The sequence below is a fragment of the Mustela erminea genome, chromosome 16 (genome assembly GCF_009829155.1).
Source record: "Mustela erminea isolate mMusErm1 chromosome 16, mMusErm1.Pri, whole genome shotgun sequence".
In the NCBI taxonomy this organism is placed as follows: Eukaryota; Metazoa; Chordata; class Mammalia; order Carnivora; family Mustelidae; genus Mustela; species Mustela erminea.
This window is the reverse complement of record NC_045629.1, coordinates 3,780,219-3,799,326: the sequence shown is the minus strand read 5'-3', so window position 1 is coordinate 3,799,326 and position 19,108 is coordinate 3,780,219. Positions and strand designations below refer to the sequence as shown.

At 36.8% G+C, this 19,108-nt stretch overlaps 1 protein-coding gene and 1 pseudogene across 2 annotated transcripts in view; both read right to left on the bottom strand.

The window, feature by feature from the left end:
• SNTG1 (syntrophin gamma 1) overlaps positions 1 to 19,108 on the bottom strand; it is a 954,619-nt gene that overhangs the window by 500,670 nt on the left and 434,841 nt on the right. The gene's annotated exons all lie outside the window — the stretch shown is intronic.
• Positions 17,972 to 18,704, bottom strand: LOC116575500 (annotated as a pseudogene).

The following is a 19,108-nucleotide window of genomic DNA, read 5'->3' as shown; positions in this document are numbered from 1 at the left end:
TATATATTGATTTTAGATTCTGCTTCTGTTAAAGTTATTTTGTAAAAACTTTATGGTTACATTAATTTGCTTGCTATACTTTCTGACATTCCTTACACTAAAATTGGAAGCTTCCTTGTGTATTTTGCAATTTGGATTGTGAACTCGTGTTCTGGTGGATGACCTAAAGGACTCTTGTGTGTTCTCCAACAAGGATGGATCCTTCTGGCAATATTTTCAGTGTGCAAATGATTTTAGGTGTTAACTTTGTTTACTGCCTGTTCACAGATCATATAGAATTTGTAAATTTAAATCCCAAAGCTATCTAATGGTAGATGTATGGCTGTGAATATTAGAGAAGATGATTTTTACCCACAGACCAAATGTAATAAATACATTGCCTGGATATTCTCCCTTTGCTGCACATAGTTTTTCAAATCTACTCCTTCACTAAGGCACATTGAGAAAAGTTTTACAGATGAAATTGTATGTCATCTGTTTTTTGTTGCAAACCAAAGAAGGAATTTTGGGAGTTGAGAAGAGGTAAAGATATACCATGTTTTGTTTTGTTTTGTTTTCTTTTTTAAATTTATTTGTCAGAGAGAGGGGGGGAGAACACAAGCAGGCAGAGCAGCAGGCAGAGGCAGAGAGAGAAGCAGGCCCCCTGCTGAGCAAAGAGCCTGATCTCAGGACTCCATCCCAGGACCCCTGGATCATGACCCTAGCCGAAGGCAGCGGCCTAACCAACTGAGCCACCCAGGCGTCCCAAAGATATACCATGTTTTGTTATATAGCCGTTTGGTGATGCATATGTGCTTGTTTATTATATGATTTTCTGTATTTATACTTAAAATTTTCCATTATCATAGTATATTTTTTAAAGATTTTGTTTATTTGAGAGTAAGAGAGAGCATGAGACGGGAGAAGGTCAGAGAGAGAAGCAGACTCCCCACGGAACTGTGAGCTGGATCATGACTGAGCTAAAGGCAGTGGGCTTAACCAACTGAGCCACCCAGGCAGCTCAGTATATTTTTTAATCCAAAGCCTTGGTTGGTGAGTAGCAGACCCCTTCTGTATCCATGCTCCTCTTTCCTTGAGACCCTGGAAGCACTGGCTTTAGTTACAACTCTAATTTCTAATTTTATGGTGATCTCTTAGTTATTGTTGTTGTTGTTGTTGTTGTTGTTGTTGTTGTTTTTTAAGATTTTATTTTTTTATTTGACAGAGAGACTGTGAGAGAGGGAACACAAGCAGGGAGAGAAAGGAGAAAGGGGGGGGGGAGCAGATTCTCCGCTGAGCAAGAAACCCTATCTGGGACTCAATCCCAGGACCCTGGGATCATCACCTAATCTGAAGGCAGATGCCCCCTCACCTTACTTATTTTTGAAATCTGTTATAAACTTAAAACAATGTTATGATTTATTGCAAGTTTTAGACTTTCTGTACCAAAGTTTATATTTTTCACATTATTAAATCTGTCTTATGTTTAGAAGTAAAAGAAATAATTTAATTGGGCTTATTAGAGAAATAAGCTATCTGTGGGCTAGGGCACCTGTTTGTATATTTTAAGATGATAACTAAACATTCACTTTTTTGGAAACAGGTCTAGGGAGGATTCAAGCAGAAAATGTAAGTAGGAACTGAAAAGTGTTAGTTGTTGATTTAAGTTTTTATGATAACACTCTATTGATACATTTATTCTAATAGTTTTAGATTTATTACTTAATCAATCTTTCACACTTTGAAGATAAGAACATTGAGGACCAGAGTGAATCCCAGAGTAGAGGAATAACTTATCCATTGTCATACAGCTAGATTGCCTATTTTAAAGACGGAAAAAAAAAATAAAGACAGAAAAAATATTCTACATACACAGTTCTAAAATACATTTCCAAATCATATTCGCATTACATTCACTTAATGTTTGTTATTAAGGAGAATCTATTCTTCCAGTCTTCTCCATTTATATAGATAATACTTCACGGTGATCAGAAGAGATAATACATAAATATCAAATAATTGAACTAGATGAATCAACTACAAAGACTACTGTTTGCTTACCTTGATGACTTACTTCACATGACTCTTGGGTTAGTCAAAACTATACAAAGTGTATTTTCATGCATTTTTCTATGGAATATTTTTTTTAAGATTTTATTTATTTGACAGAGACAGATTAGAAGTAGGAAAAGAGGCAGGCAGAGAGAGGAGGAAGTAGGCTCCCCGCCGAGCACAGAGCCCAATGCGGGACTCAATTCCAGGACCCTGAGATCATGACGTGAGCTAAAGGCAGAGGCTTAAACCCACTGAGCCATCCAGGCGCCCCTCTATGGAATATTATTGAGAATAATCTTAAACTAGGCATTTTTTTAAATTCCTATCTATTTTTTAAATGTGTTATTTGTAGGGTTCAGTGTGTGTGTGTGTGTGTGTGTGTTTGGAGAGAGAGAAAATTGATCCAGTTGCAGGTGATAACAGATTAAAATTGTGAAATATATTTCTAAAATTTCAAGGTCCATGGATCAAATTATTTATATTTCCTGTCACATTACACATTTTAAAAAGATATATTTTGAGAATAAAACATTTACGTATGAAAGGTTATTTGTAATTCAGGACACACAACCTACTTTTGGTATAACTACTTCAAGCCCTCATGTTAATAGGTTAATTTTCCTTTCAATCAAAAGTCACATATAAACATAAACCACATCAAAATGTGATTATAAAAACACGTTGGATCTGTATTCACAATGGAATACATTCACAATGTATTTACCTTTAGTAAAATGGCTCACTTCAGGGGTCCTACAGTCCCTGATATAAATGCTGAGGTACATAATTACTTGGGCTGTCTACAGCCAGACCCCTTGGTACTGTTGGATGAATAAGGTGGGGGAAAATACAGAGATAGAACACAACCTTAATTACCCAGTTACAAAATTAAAGGAATACATTTCCAGAAACAAAAGCTAAAAGCAGTAATTTTGAGTTCGTATGAAAGTTCATAATATTTTTTAAAAAGCATACTTCAGTGAATAAACAATGAATCAGAAGTTAGGACATACTTTCAGTTTTGTCTTAAGAAGCTGTGAAATTGAGGAGTCAAGATGGCGGAGAAGTAGCAGGCTGAGACTACTTCAGCTAGCCGGAGATCAGCTAGATAGCTTATCTAAAGATTGCAAACACCTGAAAATCCATCGCCAGATCGAAGAGAAGAAGAAGAGCAATTCTGGAAACAGAAAAACAACCACTTTCTGAAAGGTAGGACTGGTGGAGAAGTGAATCCAAAGCGACGGGAAGATAGACCCCGGGGGGAGGGGCTGGCTCCCGGCAAGCGGCAGAGCAACGGAGCACAAAATCAGGACTTTTAAAAGTCTGTTCCGCTGAGGGTCATCGCTCCAGAGGCTAAACCGGGGCGAAGCCCACGCGGGGTCAGCATGGCCTCAGGTCCCGCAGAGTCACAGAAGGATCGGGGGTATCTGAGTGTCGCAGAGCTTGCGCGTATTGGAACAGGAAAGCCGGCTGCAGAGACAGAGCCGACAGTAAGCTCACAGCTCGGTGTTACCTTGAACCGGTCGCAGGCTCGGTGAGCTCGGAGCATGGCCGGAGGTCAGGCAGACAGAAGTAACTGGGCGCTATTCTCTGAGGGCGCACTGAGGAGTGGGGCCCCGGGCTCTCGGCTCCTCCGGGCCGGAGACCAGGAGGCCGCCATTTGTATTCCCGTCCTCCGGAACTCTACGGAAAGCGCTCAGGGAACAAAAGCTTCTGAAAGCAAACCCGAGCGGGTTACTCACCCTGGCCCCCGGTAAGGGCGGTGCAATTCCGCCAGGGGCAAAGACACTTGAGAATCACTACAACAGGCCCCTCCCCCAGAAGATCAACAAGAAATCCAGCCGAGACCAAGTTTACCTACCAAGGAGTGCGGTTTCAATACCAAGGAGAGCAGCAGAATTCCAGAGGAGGAGAAAGCAAAGCACGGAACTCATGGCTTTTCCCTGTGATTTTTTTTTAGTCTTGGAGTTAATTTAATTTTTTTCTTTTTCATTTTTTGTTTTTTTTCTAGCCTTCTGGTAAAATTTTTTTTTAACTTTGACCTTTTTCTTTTTTAACGTTTTTAAACTAGTTTATCTAATATATATATATTTTCTTATTTGTTTTCTTTTTTTTTAAATTCTTTTCTTTTCTTTTTTTTTTTCTTTATTCTTTTTTTTTCTTTCTTCCTTTTTGAAGCTCTTTTTATCCCCTTTTTCCCCCCTCACAATTTGGGATCTCTTCTAATTTGGTTAAAGCATATTTTCCTGGGGTTGTTGCCACCCTTTTAGTATTTTACTTGCTCCTTCATATACTCTTATCTGGACAAAATGACAAGACGGAAAAACTCAACACAAAAAAAAGAACAAGAGGCAGTACCGAAGGCTGGGGACCTAATCAATACAGACATTGGTAATATGTCAGATCTAGAGTTCAGAATGACAATTCTCAAGGTTCTAGCCGGGCTTGAAAAAGGCATGGAAGATATTAGAGAAACCCTCTCGAGAGATATAAAAGCCCTTTTTGGAGAAATAAAAGAACTAAAATCTAACCAAGTTGAAATCAAAAAAGCTATTAATGAGGTGCAATAAAAAATGGAGGCTCTCACTGCTAGGATAAATGAGGCAGAAGAAAGAATTAGTGATATAGAAGACCAAATGACAGAGAATAAAGAAGCTCAGCAAAAGAGGGACAAACAGCAACTGAACCACGAGGGGAGAATTCGAGAGATAAGTGACACCATAAGACGAAACAACATTAGAATAATTGGGATTCCAGAAGAAGAAGAAAGAGAGAGGGGAGCAGAAGGTGTACTGGAGAGAATTATTGGGGAGAATTTCCCCAATATGGCAAAGGGAACAAGCATCAAAATTCAGGAGGTTCAGAGAACGCCCCTCAAAATCAATAAGAATAGGCCCACACCCCGTCACCTAATAGTAAAATTCACAAGTCTTAGTGACAAAGAGAAAATCCTGAAAGCAGCCCGGGAAAAGAAGTCTGTAACATACAATGGTAAAAATATTAGATTGGCACCTGACTTATCCACAGAGACCTGGCAGACCAGAAAGAGCTGGCATGATATTTTCAGAGTACTAAATGAGAAAAACATGCAGCCAAGAATACTATATCCAGCTAGACTATCATTGAAAATAGAAGGAGAGATTAAAAGCTTCCAGGAAAAACAAAAACTGAAAGAATTTGCAAACACCAAACCAGCTCTACAGGAAATATTGAAAGGGGTCTTCTAAGCAAAGACAGAGCCTACAAGTGGTAGATCAGAAAGGAACAGAGACCATATACATTAACAATCACCTTACAGGCAACACAATGGCACTAAATTCACATCTCTCAATAGTTACCCTGAATGATAATGGGCTAAATGCCCCTGTCAAAAGACACAGGGTATCAGAATGGATAAAAAAACAAAACCCATCTATATGTTGCCTCCAAGAAACTCATTTTAAGCCCGAAGACACTTCCAGATTTAAAGTGAGGGGGTGGAAAAGAATTTACCATGCTAATGGACATCAGAAGAAAGCAGGAGTGGCAATCCTTATATCAGATCCATTAGATTTTAAGCCAAAGACTATAATAAGAGATGAGGAAGGACACTATATCATACTCAAAGGGTCTGTCCAACAAGAAGATTTAACAATTTTAAATATCTATGCCCCCAACGTGGGAGCAGCCAACTATATAAACCAATTAATAACAAAATCAAAGAAACACATCAACAATAATACAATAATAGTAGGGGACTTTAACACTCCCCTCACTGAAATGGACAGATCATCCAAGCAAAAGATCAGCAAGGAAATAAAGGCCTTAAACGACACACTGGACCAGATGGACATCACAGATATATTCAGAACATTTCATCCCAAAGCAACAGAATACACATTCTTCTCTAGTGCACATGGAACATTCTCCAGAATAGATCACATCCTCGGTCCTAAATCAGGACTCAACCGGTATCAAAAGATTGGGATCATTCCCTGCATATTTTCAGACCACAATGCTCTAAAGCTAGAACTCAACCACAAAAGGAAGTTTGAAAAGAACCCAAATACATGGAGACTAAACAGCATCCTTCTAAAGAATGAATGGGTCAACCGGGAAATTAAAGAAGAATTGAAAAAAATCATGGAAACAAACGATAATGAAAATACAACGGTTCAAAATCTGTGGGACAAAACAAAGGCAGTCCTGAGAGGAAAATATATAGCGGTACAAGCCTTTCTCAAGAAACAAGAAAGGTCTCAGGTACACAACCTAACCCTCCACCTAAAGGAGCTGGAGAAAGAACAAGAAAGAAACCCTAAGCCCAGCAGGAGAAGAGAAATCATCAAGATCAGAGCAGAAATCAATGAAATAGAAACCAAAAAAACAATAGAACAAATCAACGAAACTAGGAGCTGGTTCTTTGAACGAATTAATAAAATTGATAAACCCCTGGCCCGACTTATCAAAAAGAAAAGAGAAAGGACCCAAATAAATAAAATCATGAATGAAAGAGGAGAGATCACAACTAACACCAAAGAAATACAAACAATTATAAGAACATACTATGAGCAACTCTACGCCAACAAATTTGACAATCTGGAAGAAATGGGTGCATTCCTAGAAACATATAAACTACCACAACTGAACCAGGAAGAAATAGAAAGCCTGAACAGACCCATAACCAGTAAGGAGATTGAAACAGTCATTAAAAATCTCCAAACAAACAAAAGCCCAGGGCCAGACGGCTTCCCGGGGGAATTCTACCAAACATTTAAAGAAGAACTAATTCCTATTCTACTGAAACTGTTCCAAAAAATAGAAATGGAAGGAAAACTTCCAAACTCATTTTATGAGGCCGGCATCGCCTTGATCCCAAAACCAGACAAGAATCCCATCAAAAAATAGAGCTATAGACCTATATCGTTGATGAACACAGATGCGAAAATACTCAACAAAATACTAGCCAATAGGATTCAACAGTACATTAAAAGGATTATTCACCACGACCAAGTGGGATTTATTCCAGGGCTGCAAGGCTGGTTCAACATCCACAAATCAGTCAATGTGATACAACACATCAATAAAAGAAAGAACAAGAACCATATGATACTCTCAATAGATGCTGAAAAAGCATTTGACAAAGTACAGCATCCCTTCCTGATCAAAACTCTTCAAAGTGTAGGGATAGAGGGCACATACCTCAATATCATCAAAGCCATCTATGAAAAACCCACCGCAAATATCATTCTCAATGGAGAAAAACTGAAAGCTTTTCTGCTAAGGTCAGGAACACGGCAGGGATGTCCATTATCACCACTGCTATTCAACATAGTACTAGAGGTCCTAGCCTCAGCAATCAGACAACAAAAGGAAATTAAAGGCATCCAAATCGGCAAAGAAGAAGTCAAATTATCACTCTTCGCAGATGATATGATACTATATGTGGAAAACTCAAAAGACTCCACTCCAAAACTGCTAGAACTTGTACAGGAATTCAGTAAAGTGTCAGGATATAAAATCAATGCACAGAAATCAGTTGCATTTCTCTACACCAACAGCAAGACAGAAGAAAGAGAAATTAAGAAGTCAATCCCATTTACAATTGCACCCAAAACCATAAGATACCTAGGAATAAACCTAACCAAAGAGGCACAGAATCTATACTCAGAAAACTATAAAGTACTCATGAAAGAAATTGAGGAAGACACAAAGAAATGGAAAAATATTCCATGCTCGTGGATTGGAAGAATAAATATTGTGAAAATGTCTATGCTACCTAAAGCAATCTACACATTTAATGCAATTCCTATCAAAGTACCATCCATCTTTTTCAAAGAAATGGAACAAATAATTCTAAAATTTATATGGAACCAGAAAAGACCTCGAATAGCCAAAGGGATATTGAAAAAGAAAGCCAACGTTGGTGGCATCACAATTCCGGAATTCAAGCTCTATTACAAAGCTGTCATCATCAAGACAGCATGGTACTGGCACAAAAACAGACACATAGATCAATGGAACAGAATAGAGAGCCCAGAAATAGACCCTCAACTCTACAGTCAACTAATCTTCGACAAAGCAGGAAAGAATGTCCAATGGAAAAAAGACAGCCTCCTCAATAAATGGTGCTGGGAAAACTGGACAGCCACATGCAGAAAAATGAAATTCGACCATTTCCTTACACCACACACAAAAATAGACTCAAAATGGATGAAGGACCTCAATGTGCAAAAGGAATCCATCAAAATCCTTGAGGAGAACACAGGCAGCAACCTCTTTGACCTCAGCCACAGCAACATCTTCCTAGGAACAACGCCAAAGGCAAGGGAAGCAAGGGCAAGAATGAACTATTGGGATTTCATCAAGATCAAAAGCTTTTGCACAGCAAAGGAAACAGTTAACAAAATCAAAAGACAACTGACAGAATGGGAGAAGATATTTGCAAACGACATATCAGATAAAAGACTAGTGTCCAGAATCTATAAAGAACTTAGCAAACTCAACACCCAAAGAACAAATAATCCAATCAAGAAATGGGCAGAGGACATGAACAGACATTTCTGCAAAGAAGACATCCAGATGGCCAACAGACACATGAAAAAGTGCTCCATATCACTCGGCATCAGGGAAATACAAATCAAAACCACAATGAGATATCACGTCACACCAGTCAGAATGGCTAAAATCAAGTCAGGAAATGACAGATGCTGGCGAGGATGCGGAGAAAGGGGAACCCTCCTACACTGTTGGTGGGAATGCAAGCTGGTGCAGCCACTCTGGAAAACAGCATGGAGGTTCCTCAAAATGTTGAAAATAGAACTGCCCTATGACCCAGCAATTGCACTATTGGGTATTTACCCTAAAGATACAAACGTAGTGATCCAAAGGGGCACATGCACCCGAATGTTTATAGCAGCAATGTCCACAATAGCCAAACTATGGAAAGAACCTAGATGTCCATCAACAGATGAATGGATCAAGAAGATGTGGTATATATACACAATGGAATACTATGCAGCCATCAAAAGAAATGAAATCTTGCCATTTGCGACAACATGGGTGGAACTCGAGCGTATCATGCTTAGTGAAATAAGTCAAGCAGAGAAAGACAACTATCATATGATCTCCCTGATATGAGGAAGTGGTGATGCAACATGGGGGCTTAAGTGGGTAGGAGAAGAATAAATGAAACAAGATGGGATTGGGAGGGAGACAAACCATAAGTGACTCTTAATCTCACAAAACAAACTGAGGGTTGCTGGGGGGAGGGGGGTTGGGAGAAGGGGGTGGGATTATGGACATTGGGGAGAGTATGTGCTTTGGTGAGTGCTGTGAAGTGTGTAAACCTGGTGATTCACAGACCTGTACCCCTGGTGATAAAAATATATGTTTATAAAAAATTAAAAATTAAAAAAAAAAAAAAGAAAGAACAGTAACGTGATTTTCCCAAGTTAGAGTCTGACACTAAACCACAAATACAATAAGCTCAGAAACATGATGATGGATAAATGCCCCCTCCCTCCTAAAAATAAAGAATCAAAACCAAACAAACAAAAACTATAGCTGGGCATATCACTTCCAGAATACAAATATCAAAGATAAAGAAAAACTCCTGCAAGAAACTAGAGGGAAAAAAATTTACTTACAGAGGAGCAAGATAAGAATTATGCCTGAATCCTCCTCAGAAATTATGTAAGTAAGAAGAGAGTGAAGTGAAATATTTAAAGTGTTGAGAGAAAATATTTAAAATGTTGAGAGAGGTCTGTACCTGGAAAAAATATTTTATTCTTATCTGTGCTTATGTATAAGTGAAAGGAATGACAGCAACAATATAAAAGGAGGGAGAAATTGGGATTATGTTACTATAAGGTGCTTGCACTACCTGAGAAGCAATAGTGTTATTTATAAGTGAATGTGGATTTGTTATAAATGCATACTGTAAACTCTAGGTAAACCAATAAAGAAAGTTAAAACAAAAAGTATAAATGATATAGGAGAAAAACTATAATGGAAACAAAGGAGAGAAACTAGAATCATATAAAATGCTCAGTTAATACCACAAAAGGTAGAAAAAAGTAGAGGACAAAAATAGGAACAAAAAACAGCGGCAATGGCAACAAACAAAGTAACAAATGTGGTAGATATTAATCCAACTATATCAATTGCCATTTTTAATGTCAATGTCTAAATGTACCAATTAAAAGTTAGAGATTGTCAGAGTGGAGCAAATTATATTTTGTGCTCAATAGACTCACTTTATAAGTAAGAAACATAGAAATGAAAAGTAAATGGATGAGGAAAAATATATCAAGATAACAGTAATTGTCCAACACTAAGTTGGAGTAGCTATTATAATAATGAATGGAACAGACTTCAGAGCAAACCAAATTATAAGGGATAAAGAAGAGCATTACATAATGATTACTAGGTCAACTCTCCAAGAATTAACAATTCTCAACATGTATGTGCTTAACCACACTGTGTGAACATACATGAGCAAAACCAGATAGAACTACAAAGAGAAATAGATAACATCATTGTTATACTTCAGTACTTTAGCACCCCTTTATGAGAAATGGACAGATTCAGCAGACAGAAAATTAGTAAGAAAATAGTTCAATTCAACAGCACCATCAATCAACTGGATAAAATGAACATCTATAGACTACTTTATCCACAACAGTAGAATACGTATTTCTTCACAAGCTCCACAAAATATTCATCAAGATAGACCATATTCTGGACCATAAAAAACACCTTAAAATTTAAAAAGGATGGAAATAATAAAATCTCTGCTGTCAAATCACAATGGAATTAAACTAAGAATAAATAATGGATAGTTGGGAAATCCTCAAATTATGTGAAGATTAAAGAGTACACTTTTTTTTTTTTAAGATTTTATTTATACATTTGCCAGAGAGAGAGGGAGAACAGAAGCAGGGAGAGCAACAGGCAGAGCAGGCAGAGGGAGAAGCAGATTCCCCACTAAGCAAGAAGCCTGATTTGGGGCCCATTCCCAAGACCCTGGATCATGACCTGAGCCAAAGGCAGCTGCTTAAACAACCGAGCTATCCAGGTGTTCCTAAGCAGTGCACTTCTAAATTACATATGGGTCCAAGAAGAAATCTCAAGAGAAATTTTACAATATTTTAAACTAAGTGAAAATGAAAATGCAACATGCCAAAATTTGATTCAACAAAGGCAGTGTTTAGAAGGAAATTTGTATCATTGAATGCATATATTAGAAATAAGAAAGATCTAAAAATCAGTCATCTAAACTTAAGGAATTTTGTTAAAGTTAATAAAATCTAAATAAAACAGAAGAAAATAAATAATAAAAGTTAAAATGGCATGCCTGGGTGGCTCAGTCAGATAAGCATCTAATTCACCATCTCAGTTCAGGTCTTGATCTCAGGGTTGTGAGTTCAAGCCTCCCCTACACTGGGCTCCACAGTGGGTGTGGAGCCTATTAAAAAAAAAAAAAAAAGAAAAAGAAATGAAATTGAAAATAGGTTATCAATTCAGAAAATAAGTAAAAACAAAAGCAGTCTGTGAAAATGTCCATAAAACTGATATGCTAGAGAAGATAAAGATAAAATAAAATTGAAGACAAAATTTATTACTATCAGAAATGAAAGAGGAGAGATATTACAGATTCCATAGGCACTGGAAGAATAAAAAAGGAATATTATGATCAACTCTTTGCTCAAAAAACTGATAAAAAATAGATCAATTCCTTGAAAGACATAATCTGGCAGAATTCTCACAAGAAGATATAGGCAAACCGATTATGCTCATATCTATTAAAGAAATTGAAGCAATAATCCATAACCATTCAGCCTAATATGGGTTCACTGGTGAATTATACCAAACTTTTAAGAAAGAAATTATGCCAATTCTCTACAATCTCTTTCTAAAGATTAAAAAAGAGGGAAAATTTTCCAACTCATTTAATGGGATAAATACTACCCTAATATCAAACTCTGACAAACATTACAAGAACAGAAAAGTATAGATCATTATTTCTCATTAATATGGATGCAAAAGTCCTCAGTGAAATATTAGGAAATCAAATCTAACAATATATAAAAAGGATTATATATCATAACCAAGTATGACTTATTCCAAGTATACAAAGCTAGTTCAACATTCAAAAATCAGTTTTATGTCATCCATCAATTCAATAGCTTAAAGAAGAAAAGTCACTTAATTTTATCAATAGACTCAGAAAAGAGTATGTGACAAAATCAAACACCCCCCACATGATAAAAACTGCCAGTAAACTAGGAATAGAGGGGAACTTCCTCAACTTGTTTAAAAAAAAAAAAATCCACAAAAGGGGGGAAAAAAAAAACTACATCAAACATACTCATTGGTGAGAAACTTGAAGCTTTCTGACTAAAAACAGAAACAAGGCAAACACAAATCTCTCCACAGAATTTGTCAACATTATACAGAAGGTCAAAAAATGTCTCAATATATAGAAGGCCTACCTAGCATAGTAAAATAATGTTCTTCTTGTACTTTATAATGTTTGAGACTGATGGGATATCATTTTAATTTGACATTTAAGAGAATGTGATTGTAGACAGTCTCAGAAGTCAGAAGGATCTGATTTAGTAAACTGGTATGTTTAGAATGGGCTTGCAAAGAATTTACATCCTAAATAAGATTTGTCATTACTGCTGTAAAGCTGGCTTTGCTTTGTTTAGTGAGTGAAATGCTTGAACAATTTTGATCTATTGAATCAAATTTGTGATGTTTTAAATAGTTTAGGAGAAATTACTTAATAAAGCTTGTATGTGTTTGGGAAATATTTACAGAAGTTTAATCTGTCAAAATTATAAAAAAATTGAGTATTAATAACAAGAAGTGAAAGTAGATATTTTTAAAATTTTAAAACCAAGTATACTTAATTTGTAAACAAAGATTTATAAGTAGAGCTTAAAGGCTCTGACAAGCTTCACTGTTGATTTCAAGTTTAATACATTGAATATGAATTTTTTAAAAAAGAAAAGGAAATGAAAGTTATACAGATTAGGAATGAAAAAAAATAAAACTATCTTTGTTTACAGATGACATAATCATGTATATAGAAAACCTATAAAAGAATCAAGGAAAAAACTCCTGAAACTAATAAGTAATTATTGTAAGGTTGCAGGATACAAAAATCAATCACTCTTTTTTACACCAGCAACGAACAACTAGAATTTGAAAATAAAACCATGCTGCAATCAATTTACATTATCACCCATACATGAAACAGTTATAAATCTAAAAAAAAGTTCAAGATCTATATGAGTAATACTACAAAATTTTGATGAGAAAAAACAAAGAAATAAATAAATGGAGAGATGAGATTTTTCATGTTTAAATTAGGAAGACTCAATAATTTTAGATGTCAGTTCTTTTCAACTTGACCTTTAGATTCAATCCCAATAAGGGCTACGTGCGTGGCTTAGGTTCAGGTCATGATCTCAGGGTCCTGGGAGGGAGCCCCACATGCTCAGCAGGAAGCATGCTTCTCCCTCTCCCTCTAACTCTCCCCTTTGCTTGTGGTCTTGCTCTCTTTCGCTCTCTCTCTAGTGAATAAAAAAACCTTAAAAAAAAAAAAAAAAAGCATTCCCATTAAAGTCCAAAGAAATTATTTTGTGGATATCGGCAAACTGATTCTAAGTTTTATATGTACAAGCAAAAGATCCAGAATAGCTAACACAATAATGAAAAGAAGAACAATGTTAAGATCAACTTTATCTCCCGGGGCGCCTGGGTGGCTCAGTGGTTTGGGCTGCTGCCTTCGGCTCGGGTCATGATCTCAGGGTCCTGGGATTGAGCCCCGCATCGGGCTCCCTGCTCCGCAGGAAGCCTGCTTCCCTCTCTCTCTCTCGGTCTCTGCCTGCCTCTCTGCCTACTTGTGATCTCTGTCTGTCAAATAAATAAATAAAATCTTTAAAAAAAAAAAAAAGATCAACTTTATCTGGCTTCAAGACTTACTATAAAACTGCACTAATCAAGACACTATGATATTGGCAAAAGAATAGACAAATAGATGTATGGAACAGACTATAAAGCTCAAAGTCTCACCCACGTTAATATAGCCAACTGATCTTTGTTTTGTTTTTAAGTAGGCTCCACACCCAATGTGGGGCTTGAATTCACAACCCTAAGATTTAAGAGTTGCAATCTCTACCGAGGGAGTCACCCAGGCACCCCAATATAGCCAATTAGTCTTAGAAAAAGGAACAAAGGCAACACAATGCAACAAAGACAGTGTTTTTAATAAATAGTACTGTAACTGATTGACACCCACATCAAAAACAATGAATCTAGACATATAATTTGTACTCTTCTAAATTAATTCAAAATGGATCGCATATCTACTATAAAATTTCTAGATAGAAGTGAATAGAAGTAAATCTAGATGACTTTAGGTTCAGCAATATTTTTTTTTTAGATACAACACCACAGGCATAGTCAATGAAAGAAAGAACAACTGACAGAGTGGACCACATTAAAATTTTAAAAAGTATACTCTAGGAAAGATGCTGACAGGGTACCCAGGTGGCTCAGTCATTTGAGCAACCAACTCTTGATCTTAGCTCAGGTCTTTTTCTCAGTGTGGTGAGTTCAGCCCCCACACTAGGCTCCATGCTGAGCGTGGAGTCTACTAAAATAAATAAATAAAAAAGTAAAAATGAAAAAAAAAGTAAAAAAAGATACTGTCAAGAAAATGTAAAGAAAAGCCACAGACTCAGAGAAAATATTTACAAAATACATACCTGATAAAATAGATAAAATATATGAGAGGAACTCTTAAAACTCAGCTGACAAAATGAGCTGACAAAAATAGGAGCTGACCAAAGCTCCTAATAATCACCTCACTGAAGAAGATGTACAAGTGTATGTACAGATATGTAAAGATGCTCCTCATCATGTATCATCAGGGAAATGTAAAACTAAACAACAATAAGACATTACTACATGCCTATTAGAATGGCCAAAATTTGGAGCACTGACAATACCAAATGCTGGTTAGGGTGTGCAGGAACAGGAAGCCATGTTAATATAGCCACAACCCATGTTAATACAATTAACAGAAATTTTGCATTTGGTGAAAATGCAAAATGGTACATCTACCTCAGAAGATAGCTTAGTGGTTTCTTATAAACTAAACATATTTTTACCATAAAATCCAGTTATTGTATTCTTGTTATTTACTGAAAGGAGCTGAAAATTCATTTTCTTTTTTTTTTTTTTAAAGATTTTATTTATTTATTTATTTGACAGAGAGAGATAGAGATCACAAGTAGGCAGAGAGGCAGGCAGAGAGAGAGGGGCAAGCAGGCTCCCTGCTGAGCAGAGAGCCCGATGCGGGGCTCAATCCCAAGAACCTGAGATCATGACCCGAGCCGAAGGCAGAGGCTTAACCCACTGAGCCACCCAGGCGCCCCTGAAAATTCATTTTCACACAAAAACCTACAGATGTCTATAAATATAGACTTAGCTTTATTCCTAATAAAATAAAGCTAAACATAGCTTTATTCCTAATTTAAAAAAAAAAAAAAAGAGAGAGAGAGCAACCAGGAAGGATTTCAGTAGATAAATGGATAAACTCATGCTTATCCAGAAAATGGAATATTACTCAGTTCTAATAAAGATGAGCTATTGAGCCATAAGATGTGGAGGCACTCTAAATCCAGTTGACTAGTCAAAGAAGACTATTCACAAAGTCTACACATTACATTACACTACACATCTACACTCTACAATTCTGTAGGACATTCTGGAAAACACCAAACTACGGAAACAGTAAAAAAAAAAAAAAATCAAGCAAGCAATCAATGATTGCTAGGGGCTGGGGTGAGGACGGATGAATATGTGGAGTATGAATTTTTAGGGTAGTGAAACTATTCTGAATGATACTAACATTGTGAATGTATGTCATTATATTGTCATTATATATGGTTCAGACTCATAGAATGTACAACTCCCAGAATCATCTCTAACATAAACCATTACTTTGGTAATAATGATGCATCAGTGTAAGTATGTCCTTTGTAACCAATGTACTAGTCTGGTAGGAATGTTAATAATGGGAGCACCTATGTCTGTGTATGATAGAGGGTATATGAGATATCTTTATATCTTCCATGCATTTTTGCTGTGAATCTAAAATGGCTCTAGTAAATAATGTCTGTTAATAAAAATATCTCTTTAAGTGTGATTTATCTAAATAACACCTTTCTTCCATTGTTTTATCCTCATCCTCTCAGTTGGGTCTGTCCCTTGACCATGCTAGTGGGATCCATAAGTTTCTTCTTTATCAGATATGGAAACAATTTGGTCAATGTCAGCTATTCCACTGCAGAAAACTCAACTGACAAAATGTGTGGCATTATAGTTTATCCAAGTTGTTATTTCATTCAAAAGAAGCTGTAATGTTATGATGGAAACAGGGCCAAGCTGGGGTGCCAAAGCAGAGCACAAACACATCTGTTTCGGCATAACTATGGTGTGACTCACAATAGCCAACTGCATTTAACATCATTAGAGGAAAGCAGCTTGGACAATAAATAAGGTTCTTTTTTAAAGTAGCAAATTAGAGTAAGAACATCAAATGGATTTTTGCTTTTGAAGTCATAACTTTTGACTTTGAATTTACTCCATTTTCCATGTCCAATTCACAGAGGACTATGTCCCATGGCCTGCAATCAGACTCAATACAAATTACACAAGCTAAAATATTAAAATATTAGAATTGTTTTATGTTTTTTAAATAAAAAGAAATAAATAAATAAAATTTCAGATGACCAAACACAAACATTCTAAATGTAAGCTATTTGAAATTTTATAAACATGCATTTTCATTTCTAGTAAAATATACATTTTACATATTAATTTCTAGTAAAATATGCATTTCCATATCCTGGAGAATTTATTATGTTCTATGAGAGCATACTGTTATAAAGGTTATGTTCTTTTATATTTTTATGCATCTTATTCTTAAAAATTTTGAGGCCTAAACTTGTTTGATTTAGAATAAAGAGGTAAATATTACCTATTTAGCTAACTAATTAAAACATCTGAGAGTCCAATGTGATAAAAATAGTAATTTCACACCATGAAGACCATAGAAATACTACTAAAACATGTAAGAACTTTGGAAGTGGTAACATAAATATGTGCTTAAGTGTTCAACACTAAATTATTTTATCTTATTTTTATTTTTTTTAGGGAGAGAGAGCAAAAATGAGCAAAAATCAGCAAGGGAGGAACAAAAGGAAAAGGAGAGAAAATCTTAAACAAGTTGCACCCTCAGCATGGAGCCTGATTTGGGGCTTGATCTCAAGAACCTTAGATCATGACATGAGCCAAAAATCAAGACTGGGATGCTTAACAGACGGAGCTATGCAGGCATCACAGCACTGAATTATTTTAACATGTTAATAAAATGAGCCATCTCAAGACATTTTTGCCAAGTGGGATATTAATTAATATATTAATTATTTTATTCATCAAATATTTTTTAGTCTGGAATGTATATTTTAGTTATTCTGGAAGTGGACATTTCAGCAAATCTCTAAAAGAACAATGATAAAACTGCAAAAAAAATTGTCAAAATAAATTAGTTCTTATTCTTAAAATTGACCAAAATCATACAACTAATCACGATGCATTTATTCAAGGAAATTTGCTGAACTTCCATAAAAACATTTGGGATTTTTCATGTTTTGTCTGATCTTTTTCCTTTTTTTTTTTTTTTCAATTCCAAAAAAATTCATTTATTGAGCCCCTATAAGATGGGACATGGTTAAGAGACAGCACTCCTCTGTGTAGGTATAACTCCTGCCACTCTGTTTATCTTCAGCTAGTACATCTTATGTCTTACTAGTCCTTTACAATTAGTCAGTATACTATAGTGGAATGGAATCTTGTTCAGGATCTCCTAATCTTCTTACAAAGTTGTGGTTGGAAGAGTGATGTTCACAAATAATGGAAAATCTGCTTCATTTTTAAAAAGTACTGAGATGGACTCATTGCATCCCACAAAGGTGCCTGGCTCATCTGGTATTCTAGTCATGGGCTCTTCTGAATGAGCTTCAGTGACATCTTCCATGGCTTTAGTGATTGCTTCCTCAAATCTATGAGTGTTTGATGCCACCTCCATAGATGATCTGAAAGCTTGTATGTCTGCAAAATGCACATCCATGGTCAATTCTACATGACTAATGGAGACTACATCAGTGGGAGACTCCAGGTCAGTGGGGGACTCTGAGGGGTAGTGGACTCTGGGTCACTGGGAGGCCCGGGGGTGCCAGTGGACTTCAGGTCAGTGGTAAACTCTAGGTTGCAGTAGACTCCAAGTCAACAGGGACCTCCAGGGTGGCTGTGGACTCCAGGTCAGTAGTTGACTTCAGGTGACTAGGGGACTCCAGGTCAGTGGGGGACTCCAAGTCAGTAGGGGACTCCAGGGTGGCAGTGGACTCTGCAGTGGTGGATGACTCCAGGTGGCCAACTCGAGGTCAGCAGTGGACTCTAGTTCAGCAGTCAACTCAAGGGCATTAATCAACTCAAGTTCATTAATCAACTCAAGGTCAATGATCAAGTCTAAGTCAGTAATGAATTATTATGAGGTAAACCACAGCTAGGGAGAACAAGGCTGTGAGTACCAGGGTCTTCCTGAGCATCACGTGGACAGGGAGTACAGAGGGCTGGTGAAGATAAGGAGGGATATGGCAGACCCCGAGTGTCACTTCAAGCTTTTCTTAAGTCCCCACCCAGCTCCATGTGGCCCAATCCTACCAGAGTAGGAAAGTCATGAGTACTGGTAACCTCACTTCAGGATACAGAGGTCTTGATTCCAAGGGAAATATGGTGGGGGGGGGGGCAGGGGGAACATAACCAGAGGTGTTAGCAAAAGCTCTCATCATCCCATTGACAAACAGCAGAGAAAGCCAAGGAACAGATTAGTTGAAAAGATAAGGCAATCTGGGGATAAAACAACCATAATGGTCTTTGAGAAACTCCCAGCATCCCTGGCTGTCTAGAAGGCTGTCATCTCAGAAGAGAGAGCAGAGAGCCACAGCTAACT